The sequence below is a fragment of the Grammomys surdaster genome, unplaced genomic scaffold (assembly GCF_004785775.1).
Source record: "Grammomys surdaster isolate TR1022 unplaced genomic scaffold, NIH_TR_1.0 209, whole genome shotgun sequence".
In the NCBI taxonomy this organism is placed as follows: domain Eukaryota; kingdom Metazoa; phylum Chordata; class Mammalia; order Rodentia; family Muridae; genus Grammomys; species Grammomys surdaster.
The window spans coordinates 672,855-682,978 of NW_021604654.1; the positions used below are offsets into that span (position 1 = coordinate 672,855).

At 53.2% G+C, this 10,124-nt stretch overlaps 1 protein-coding gene across 1 annotated transcript in view; it reads left to right on the forward strand.

Annotated features, from left to right (window-relative positions):
• Nucleotides 1–10,124, forward strand: part of Gng7 (G protein subunit gamma 7) — a 57,304-nt gene that overhangs the window by 5,727 nt on the left and 41,453 nt on the right. The gene's annotated exons all lie outside the window — the stretch shown is intronic.

Consider the following 10,124-nt stretch of genomic DNA (forward strand, 5'->3'; position numbering starts at 1 on the left):
TCTAATATGTTGATATTTATTAAACCAGTGACAGGATTAAGGGACCCACAGGCAATAGCCATACCTGGACTCAGGTGACTCCTTTAGAACCCGGGGGGGGGGGCACATCAGTGGATACTGTTGGTTCTGGGGTGGGGAAGGTGGCCTGGTGGAGGCTGGGGGCCCCGATGGAAGGCCTGGACTCTGGCGTGCAAGCTTTCTAAGGTTGTGGCATGTTCGTGCCCGCCGGGCATCTCAGGCACTGCAGGGGACCGAGCACTGTCTCTACCCTCAAGACCCTCTATGCCAGGAGCTCCCCAGAGTGACAAGACCTCTGGTCACTCATCTGTAGGAACAGGCTTGCCCTTGACCCAGAAGGCAGACCTGCACAGACTGGAACTCATGCCGTGCTCCCTCCACGAGGGATGTGGACCAGGATCCCGGCAGCGTTGTTGGAGGAGTAATTAAGTGGCCCTGTTTCCTCTGGGGCAGTGACACAGATCTGTCCCTCCCTTCAGGGCTGACAGTGGCTCAGGAGTGAGAGACTTGGGGTGCTTTGGGGACATCAATGTGAGGTCTCTATGTCTGAGTGTGCATCCTAGCATCCCTCATGAAAATCACCCCCTCAGTTGCAGAGCCTGGAGCCTGGGGAAGCAGGATCAGCACCTGCAGCGCTCTGCGGCCCCCAAGCTGTGGGGGCTGTGAGAATCTACCCAGGAGGGGCACCAGGAAAGGCCGTGGATGGAGGGGCTATACAAGGTGCCTAGTGTGGGTTAGTCCCTGTGCCGAGCTTGAGACGGACAGACAACTAGGAAGTTTCCGCGTGGCTTCTGTTGTGATGGAGTGTAAGGCGTGGCAGGTACTTCCTTCACAGCCCACTCCCTCCAACCAGGCTCTGCCTCCTGACAGCCTATGATGATCGATGATTGATGGGTTCACCCATGAGCCCTACCAGGATCCCGTTACCGGCCCTCAGCGCCATCAGTTTGAGAACAAGCCATCCACACGCGAGCCTCAGTGGGTGAGGGGGAGGCTGCATCTCCAAACCAAACCACGGCAGGATGCCCTATGTAAGAGCAAAGTCTGAGGGTGCTCAAAACCGCAGAGATTTCCTCAGTTTGAAAGGCCAGGGCCGGGGGCGTGGTCAGGGGTGAAGCCCGATTCTCCAGTGAGGAGCTGGGGGCGTGGTCGGGGTGGAGCACTGGCCTACATGCCTGGGGGCTTCAGGTTATGGCTGCTATAATTTCTATTTGTGGGTTCTGGGCTGTTCTTCAGTTACAGCCTCTGCTGCCGTTCCTGCGTGTCAGTCCTGTCTGTCTGGTTATACAGATTACTGCCAGTTAGTTTAGGACTTTTCCTAATTTGCCATGATGCCCTCTTACCTCATGAATATGTCCCTTTTTCCAAACGTGCCAACCTCTGAGGTGTCTTTCAGAATATTTAATAGTTAAATTAACCTGGTGTGTTCTTTGTGGCTGGGTTTGGTGGTATATATCTGCCATTCCAGCACATGGGGCATGGAGGCAGGAGGATCAGAAGTTCAAGGTTACCCTCAGCTACACAGCCAGCGAGGCCAGCCTGGGCTACATGAGACCCATTTGGTCTTGAGGTCCCTTGCTAGTGTTTTCTTTTGTTGATTTTTCCCCTTCCTGTCTCCCTGTTTCTCTGTCCCCGCTTGCTCTGGCCCAAAGGTTTATTTATTTATTATATGTAAGTACAGTGTAGCTGTCTTCAGACACCCTACCCTAGAAGAGGGCATCAGATCCCATTACAGATGGTTGTGAGCCACCATGTGGTTTCTGGGATTTGAACTCAGGACCTCTGGAAGAGCAGTCAGTGCTCTTAACCGCTGAGCCATCTCTCCAGCCCAGCTAGTGTTTTCTTGAGCTCAGTGATTGCACACAGCCAGGTTCCTGCAGCGCAGCGCTTGCTGCTTGAATGGATGACAGCACAGCTAAATCGGGCGTGTTGTGTTCCAGAAGGGTACAGCCACGTTGGTTGTGTTCTGGGGGAGGGGATGATGTGTTTTCTCCGTGCTCGCTCGTGACTGTGTATGAGAATGGTTCATTGAAGACTATGTAGATGGTTTGCAGCTGCGCACAGTCTGACGTCGTCTCTGTAGCACTTTCTACGTGTGATAGTGTGACTGTCCCCGAGTGTGTAAAACTCCAGATTTTTAAAAAGCCTATTCTCATCTCAACCAGACGGGGAGGTGTTAGCATACTTCTGTTTTAAGAGGAGTATCACAGTATATATAACAGCATGGTGTCATTTTCTAAGCAACAGAGTCCTCAAAAATGCTCAATGTTTAAGCCTGGCTAAGTAGAGAAACTCTCTGAAGAGTGAGGATACTAAGGGCGTGTGAACAGCCGTGTATTCTGGACTGCCTTCAAGGATTGCAGTCTCACAAGGGAGGACCTGAGTCTCAGACTGTGCCAGTCAGCCAATGCTGTGTAACAAGCAGAACCAGCTTCCCACACTTAAAACAACATTTGTTGCTTTATTGTCGCAGGCCCTCCTGAGTTAAGACTCCAGTACAATGTAGCAGATCTTCTGTTTGGGCTCTTTGGAGTTGCTGGATAGGTGTTGGGATGATGTCACAGACATCTAGGGGGATCACTGGAGAGGCTGTGGCCATGTAACCCAGGGACCACCAGAAAAGTCCCACCCTGGGGAGCTATGATATAACAGACAGCAAGTCCTTTCAACCCACAATGTCGGGGCTACGTGTTACAGGGTGTTAGCTGCCTCATACACGCCCGAGAGCCAAATCTACCCTTGCAAAACCCAGATCTGAAAACTTTTTGAAAGACCTGAATTCCGAATCACTCTCAGCTCTTCTTCCTCAGGTGTCCCACTGATGCTGGGCCAATTTTCCGTGTCGCCAGGCTGCACTATTGGGCTATTGTGTGTGACCAGAGTCCTCTGATGCTTCCAGAAATGTCACACGATGGTGTTCCACTTAGAAAGAGTTGCTCAAGAGCTTAGAGGGAAGTGCAACCGCTAATTTATTGAACTCTACTGGCTTGGGGGCTGGGCATACAGAAGTCGAGATAGAATTTCTTATAGGCTGGCCTTGAACTTCTGATCCTCCTGCTTAAGCCTTCTGAGTGCTGGGTGGTGCATGTGCTCTCTGTGTCCCTCACCTCCAGTTACCTGTGCTCTGGAGCAGAGTGAAGGACGGGGTGGGATGCCTTCAGATAGGACAAGAGAGGACAGCCATCTGGATGGCGTCTTTTGGCGATGAGTTTCATAGTGATGAACCCATAACATCCTCAAACCTCAAATGTTGAAAGAGAAAAAGAAAGGTGCTTTGGTCCTCATGTAGGGAATGGAACCCCAGGTGACACTCATGCTAAGAGTGTTCTACCCACTGAGCCACAGCCGTTCTTTAATATTAACTATGTATTTACATAATATGTATATGTGATACACGTTTCTTTTTATCTCCTGAGCGGGGTGTTTGGCTGCACGTCTGTCTGTGTGGTGCCCTGTGTAGAGGACCTGGAGCGGCCAGGAGGCATTGGGTCCCCTGGAGTTGAGTTACAGCCAGTTGTTAGCAATGTGTTGGTGCTGGGAGCCAAATTGGGTCCTCTTCGGGAGCAGTCAGAGCCCTGAACCCCCGAGTCGTCTCTCCAGCTCTGCTTGGGGCTCATCTCAAGTTCGCCCTGAGGCCAGCCACTCTGTCCCTGCCAGACAAACAGCCCTGAGTGCTGGATGGCAGGGCCCACAGTCACTGCAGGCTGCGGGTGAAGGACATGTGCGTGCGCACACACCCTCCGTGCTGCTCAAGGTTAGAGCTCACAGCCTCTGGGTTGACGGGAGAGTCTTGGCTGCCCTTCCTCACTCCAGAAATCAAGGCAGCCGTCAGGATTGCATCGTATGTTCAGCCTGGAAGGCTGGGTAACTTAATGCTGAGTGTTGAAACCTCAGACACAGACGGACCTGTATTGCCACAAATGCAGGACGGGGTGGGTGTCATCGGCCTGGGCTAAGTTGGGGCCAGGAACCGTACAGAGCCCAGGAGGAGCAGGGACCTCAGGGGACGGTGACTGCCCTGAGAGAGGCTTTTGTGGAAAACCAGCCATGCAGAGCCAGAGCTCAGCAGGTTTATCGAGTGGCCTTGCAGAGTCAGTCTTGTGGGTCCCCAGTGCAGGCACGGGTCATCAGCCTCTTGGACTGGACGAGAGTGTGAGGGGCTCACAGCGCAGCCCTGTCACTGGTACAGTGTGGGATAGAGGTCTTGGTGGATCTACTTGTCTGAGAGCAAGAAGAGTCCATTTTGGATTTTTGAGACAGGATGTCAGTCACATAGCCCAGTCTGGCCTCAGACTCACTGTCTGTCCCCAAATTCCTGCCTCATCTTGAGTGCAGGGGTGACAGGCGGGTGAGCGCCATCACACTGGTTTCATGAGCTATGCGGTCACGCAGCCCCAGGTTCAGCTCCCTTGATAAGATGTGAGTTTTCCGTCCAGGGGCTCCAAACTTACAAGGAGGCCAGGCTGTGCACTGCGGTATCTCAGGCGATACTCGTGGCTTTGGTGGCAATGTTCCTGTTTCTCAGCTCTCCTGATGCTGTACACACCTGGCCCAAGACAGCGGTGAAGGACCAAGTGTCACTCTGCCGTGGGAATTGTGACAGGAGCAAATTGAAGGCCACATGTGACCCATGGGCTCTGAGTTCTGATCAAATCTGTGCTATTGAATGCAGTGCTGTGACATGTTTCTGTTTGTTTCCAATACTAGGGTTTGAACCTAGGGCCTCATGTATGCCAGGCAAGCACTCCCACCTCAGGAGACAGAGGCAGAGACAGGAGGATCTCTGTGACTTGGAGTCCAACCTGGTCTACATAGTGAGTTCTAGTACAGTCGGGGCTGCAGAGTGAGACCCTGTCTTGGAGATTGGGCTGAATGAATTTCAGTCATCAGGCGTGGCAGCAAGCTCCTCTGTGAACTGAGCCCTCTCGCTGGCCCCTTCCATTTTTTATTTCTGACACAAAGGCCGGTTCTGAACTTGCTCTGTGACGAGGCTAGCCTTGGTCACCCTCTTATTTAAGAAGCTAGGGTTTTCAGGCTGCACCACTGGGCGATTCCTTGTTGCTAGCTTTGTGGTTTTTGTTTTTTGTTTTTTGTTTTTTAATCAGAGACTCACTGTGTCACCCAAGCTGACGTCATACAGCAATCCTCCTGCCTCAGCCTCCCCACTCCTCCATGCTAAGATTATAGGCTTGCATGGCCACCATTCCAGAACCTTCTGTTTTCAAGAATTCTGACTGGCTCTGGTTTTCCAGCACTTTCCACCCATAAAGCGGCTGTCGTCTGTCAGTGCAGCCCCAGCTGCACCCTGTGCACGGCCCAGGAGTGTCAGGCTCATGTGCCACCTGTGTGTGTGGCATGTGTGGCACGGTGCTGCCCTGATCCACCTCAGCGTTTGGGAAGCGCCCTCCGGCACAGCCCCCTTGCATGGGGTCCATTTCCCCTACCTGTCTCCTCCCTGGACCCACCCTCTCTAATTTGCATATCTGTTTTTAGCATCATCTCAGGAGTTTATATAATCGTGTCGTTCGGAGTCATGGGAGCCGAGCTCCCATTTCAGTCTCCTCTGGAAGCTAATTGTACGTCTTCTCTCTCCATTTCTTTTTAAGTGAATTTGACATTTTGGGAGAGATCGAGAATAAGCTGGTTGAGGAGCCCAGGGCAAAGGTGTTTCCATGACTCAGGTCTTAGGATGGCCGTCCTCTCTCCTCAGACAGGAATCAGGGTCTGATGAGCCCCTTTTTAGCACCTTATTGATAGACTTTGATGTTGGCTTGATCCAAGGTCAGAGCCTGGGGTGTGTGCTAAGGATGTCTGAGTAGAGGTTTCAGAAATATCTGCTCCCTGGGAGCTGCCCCAATATCCTCCCTTATTGTCTTGTCCCGAGAGGCCTCCACCCAGAATCTCCCAGTGAGGGGCTGGGTCCCGGCTCTGCTGTGAGTTCTGCTGTGCATGGAGTTAGTTCCACCCTAGCACTGCAATGGAACACCAGTGGAAACTGGTATTGATAGGAGCCACAGCCGCCCTGATTATAAGCTGTGGTGTGTGTGTCATGTGTGTGTGTCCTGTGTATGTGTGTGTCCTGTGTGTGTGTGTCATGTGTGTGTGTGTCCTGTGTATGTGTGTCCTGTGTGTGTGTGTCCTGTGTGTGTCATGTGCGTGTGTGTCATGTGTGTGTGTGTCATGTGTGTATGTCCTGTGTATGTGTGGTGTGTGTATGTGTCCTGTGTATGTGTGTTTGGTGTGTGTGTGTGATGTGTATGTGTGTCATGTGTGTATAGTATGTGTGTCATATATGTGGTGTGTGTGTGTGGTGTGTGTAGTGTGTGTATGTATATATGAGTGGTGTGGTGTGTCATGTGGGGTGTGAGTGTGTGTGTGTGTGTGAGTGAGTGAGTGAGTGAGTGTTTGCCATCAGGCATCTTTGCAAGGTGGCTGTGAGTCCTCACATACCTCTTCCTTTGGACAGAGCCTCTCTTTACATTTAGTTGTTTCCTTCTGTTTCTGTTGTCTGCTCACGCCTTGGTGAGTGCCTGGGTCAGAGGATGAATCCTAGTGGTCGATTCTCTCCCCACCATGTGGGTCCCATGGGCCATTTATCAGACTTACAGACCCCAAGCCACCATCAAGGTGTCTGTCTCCACACAACAGTCGCTGTGGGGTGACTCCTCCCTCTGGATCCTGGGCCACATCACACCAGGGGAGCCCTGGCATGGAGTTAGTGGAAGCTAGGGACTCACTGAGCACTTGCAGGGTCTGGGACGCCCCCACCCGAAGTGTGCCTGGTACCCCGGAGAGACCCCATCTTGACTGTGTAGAATTCCATTGCCTCCCAGCTGAATGGAGACGGTTGCCTGGACCCTGCCAGCCACAGGCTGGAAGGTGCGGACAGGAATTGTTCAAGAGCAAACGGGAAGCTGGGCGCACTTGTTCCAGCACTCGGGGAGCTGAGGCAGGAGGACTTCCATTTCAACCTGACCACAGTGCCCGAAGCATAAAATATTGTGACTGGTTGGCCTTTAGTCCTTAAGTTTAAGTGTCCTTCTGTCCTGACCACTCAGGGCTTCGTCACAGCCAGCTCGCTTGACACCCTGGTCCCCAGTGCTTCAGTGCTCTGTTCCCTGCACCCCGCACCCCATCCAGAGAGGAGCCGTCACCCTCTGCTCCCTGCCTTGGCAATCAGTGTTCCTGGGTGACATATTTAGATGGTTGCTATGGTGATGATGTTGACAGCTTCATGTGGCACAAAAGAAGGGCCCCGCTTTGCTATATCTAGCCTGCAGGAGACCGGTGCCTGCGCCACGTGCCCATGTCAGCGTGGGAAGAGAAGGGGGCTCAGACAGCCCAGCCCACCCACTCGCTCCCTGCGGAGGAGCTGCGACCTGCTAGAGAGGTATGCCTGTCACCTTGAGAGCTGTGCAGGGAAGAACGGTCTCACCTGAGGGTGATTTTGTCTTCCAGGGGACACTGGGCCATGTCTAGGGACACGTGACTACCCCAGCTCAGGAAGCGCCTGGCATGTAGCGGGATGGGGGCTTCTCTTGAGCATCTTCAAGGCCCAGAGTACCCACTGAAGATGACCCAGGACCGTGTGCGCAGCGCCCCTGAGCTAATCGTTTGGGAAGCTGAGAGTCCTAGTTTCGACTCCTGTTGTCGCTGTGACACAAGCAATTTAAGGGACAGAGAGGCTTTACTCTGGCCACAGTTCTGATGTCCATCCTGGCAGGGAGGGCGTGGCGGCGTGAGGTGGGCGTGGCGGTGTGAGGGAGGCGGGGTTCTCAGGAAGCAGAGAGAGGTGACTACTCGGGCACAGCTTGTGATCTCCTTCCTCCTAAGCCCCAGGACCCCAGCCTGTGTGATGGCGCCACCACAGTCAGGGTGGGTCCCACGTCAGTTTACCAGGTGTAGACTTCCTCTCTCAGATGGGCAGTTTCCTTGTTGATTCAATGCCAATGTCAAGGTCAGTGAAGATTAACACCAAGATCACACTGAGTTCGAGGCCAGCCCGGACTGCATAGTAGGACCCCCGGTTCCAATAAACCAACAGAACCGTGATCGATGGGCCTTCCTATGAATCAACAGTTATGTAAATTTCTCTAGGACAGCCTGTTCCCAGGATGCACTGGGCAAGGCTTTTTGTTTGTTGTTTTGAGACAGGGTTTGTCTGTGTGGCCCTGGCTGTCCTGGAATTCGCTCTGTAGATCAGGCTGGCCTCTGTAGACTACAGATCCTCCTGCCTCTGCCTCCTGAGTGCTGGGATTAGAGGCGTGCGCCGCCGCCATCGCCGCCACCTGGCTTGTTCAAGTCTAGGCGTCACAGTCAGTTGATGGAAAGATGAAATTTGGGGCCACGGCTGTTGAGACTTAAATTCGCTAAAAATGTACTTTAAAAATTTTTTTAGAGGGTCTGACTGAGATTGGTGGTCATGCGTAGTGTTTAAAAGCACGCGTTCTTGGAGTTCGGTGCCGGGCCCCCACCAGGGTGCCTGACGTCGGTGACGTCATTCCCCGGGGCTCTGATGCCCCCGTCTGGACGTTGGGGGCGCTGCGTGCACTTGGGCAATATGAGCATATGGCTGTGCGTGAAGAAGTTTCCTCATGGTCACCCCCTCATGCCTGTGCCCGCCCAGTCTCCACGACGGGATCCTGGGTGATGTTGGGGACACGCGTGGCTGTTACCTTACGCGTGGAGTGGGTGGAAGTCCGGGATGCTGTGGACAGGGTGCCCACCCTGGGATGCTCCGTAGGGTGCGGAGGATGGAGGGCTGAGGGGAGTGTCTCAGTGTCGCTGCGGGGTGTCATCTCATGCCTCCTCCGCAGCTCTCATTCTCCAAGGGGGTACTCTCCTGCCCACTGCAGACAAGGGCGGGAAGGGAGCAAGGAAGGCTGTCGGTCCGATGTCATCCGCAGGGAGGCCAATGGGGCCTGGAGTCGTCTGAGACTGCTGAGAATGAGCGCGGGCAAGCGAGCCGCCCGAAGGTTCTAGAGGAGGGCCGAGCAAGGGATCCAGGGCACCTGGGCAGCTCTGCGACCCCGCGACCCGCAGCGGTGTCTGGAGACACGCGGGAGTTCTGGGCAGGGCAGATGCTGCTCTCCACCCCACAGGGAACCAGGCTGAGGCCACGGCGCCTAAGGAGGACCCCGAGTTAATTATTTAGGAAAAGTTTCTCTGCTCAACATAGGCTCCAGCACACACCCCATGTGCACAGGAGGCGTTGCTGCGGGGACCCCAGCTATTGAGATAAACTCCTAGTCCACACAGCACGCACCCCAACTCAGTTTCCTGAAGTGTGACTGCGAGACAGCTGGATGGCAGGCACCCAGGGTCCCTCCGTAGTGTAGTTTTATAGACACCACCATCGGAACCCATTTTATCCCACGGAATCTGGGCCTCTAACCACTGCGGGCATGTTGCTCCGGCTCTGGCTCTGGCTCTTTCCTCACCCATCCAGTCTGCCTGGGCGAGCCTCTGCGCCCGCAAGGTTCCCACCGCTTCCTGCAGCGATGCTGCCACCTGCAGGCGATGGCCGGGATCACATCTGCCTGTGACACCATGCAAAAAAAGAAAGGTACAGGAGCATAGCCCAGCATGTGATCTCATCACCAAAGAAGCTGAGGCAGGAGGATAGTGAGTCTGAGGCCAGTCAGAGCTACATAGTGAAGTCTTATCTCAATAATATAAAAATAAAATAAGGGCTGGCTAGAGGGCTCAGAAGATGAGTCTTGCTGTCAAGCCTGAGGTCATGAGTTTGAGTCTCAGAACCACCCCCCCCATCCCCTCCTCTCGATAGATAGATAGATAGATAGATAGATAGATAGATAGATAGATAGATAGATGTACAAAAAGCAAACATAGGGGCTGGAGAGATGGCTCAGTGGTTAAGAGCACTGACTGCTCTTCCAGGGATTCTGAGTTCAAATCCCAGCAACCACATGGTGGCTCACAACCATCTGTAATGAGATCTGATGCCCTCTTCTGGTGTGTCTGAAGACAGCTACAGTGTACTCATATATAATAAATAAATAAATCTTAAAAAAGAGAAAGTACTGAGAAAAGAAAGATTAAAAAAAAAAAAGCAAACACAAAACAATCTTGGTGATCCAGGGATT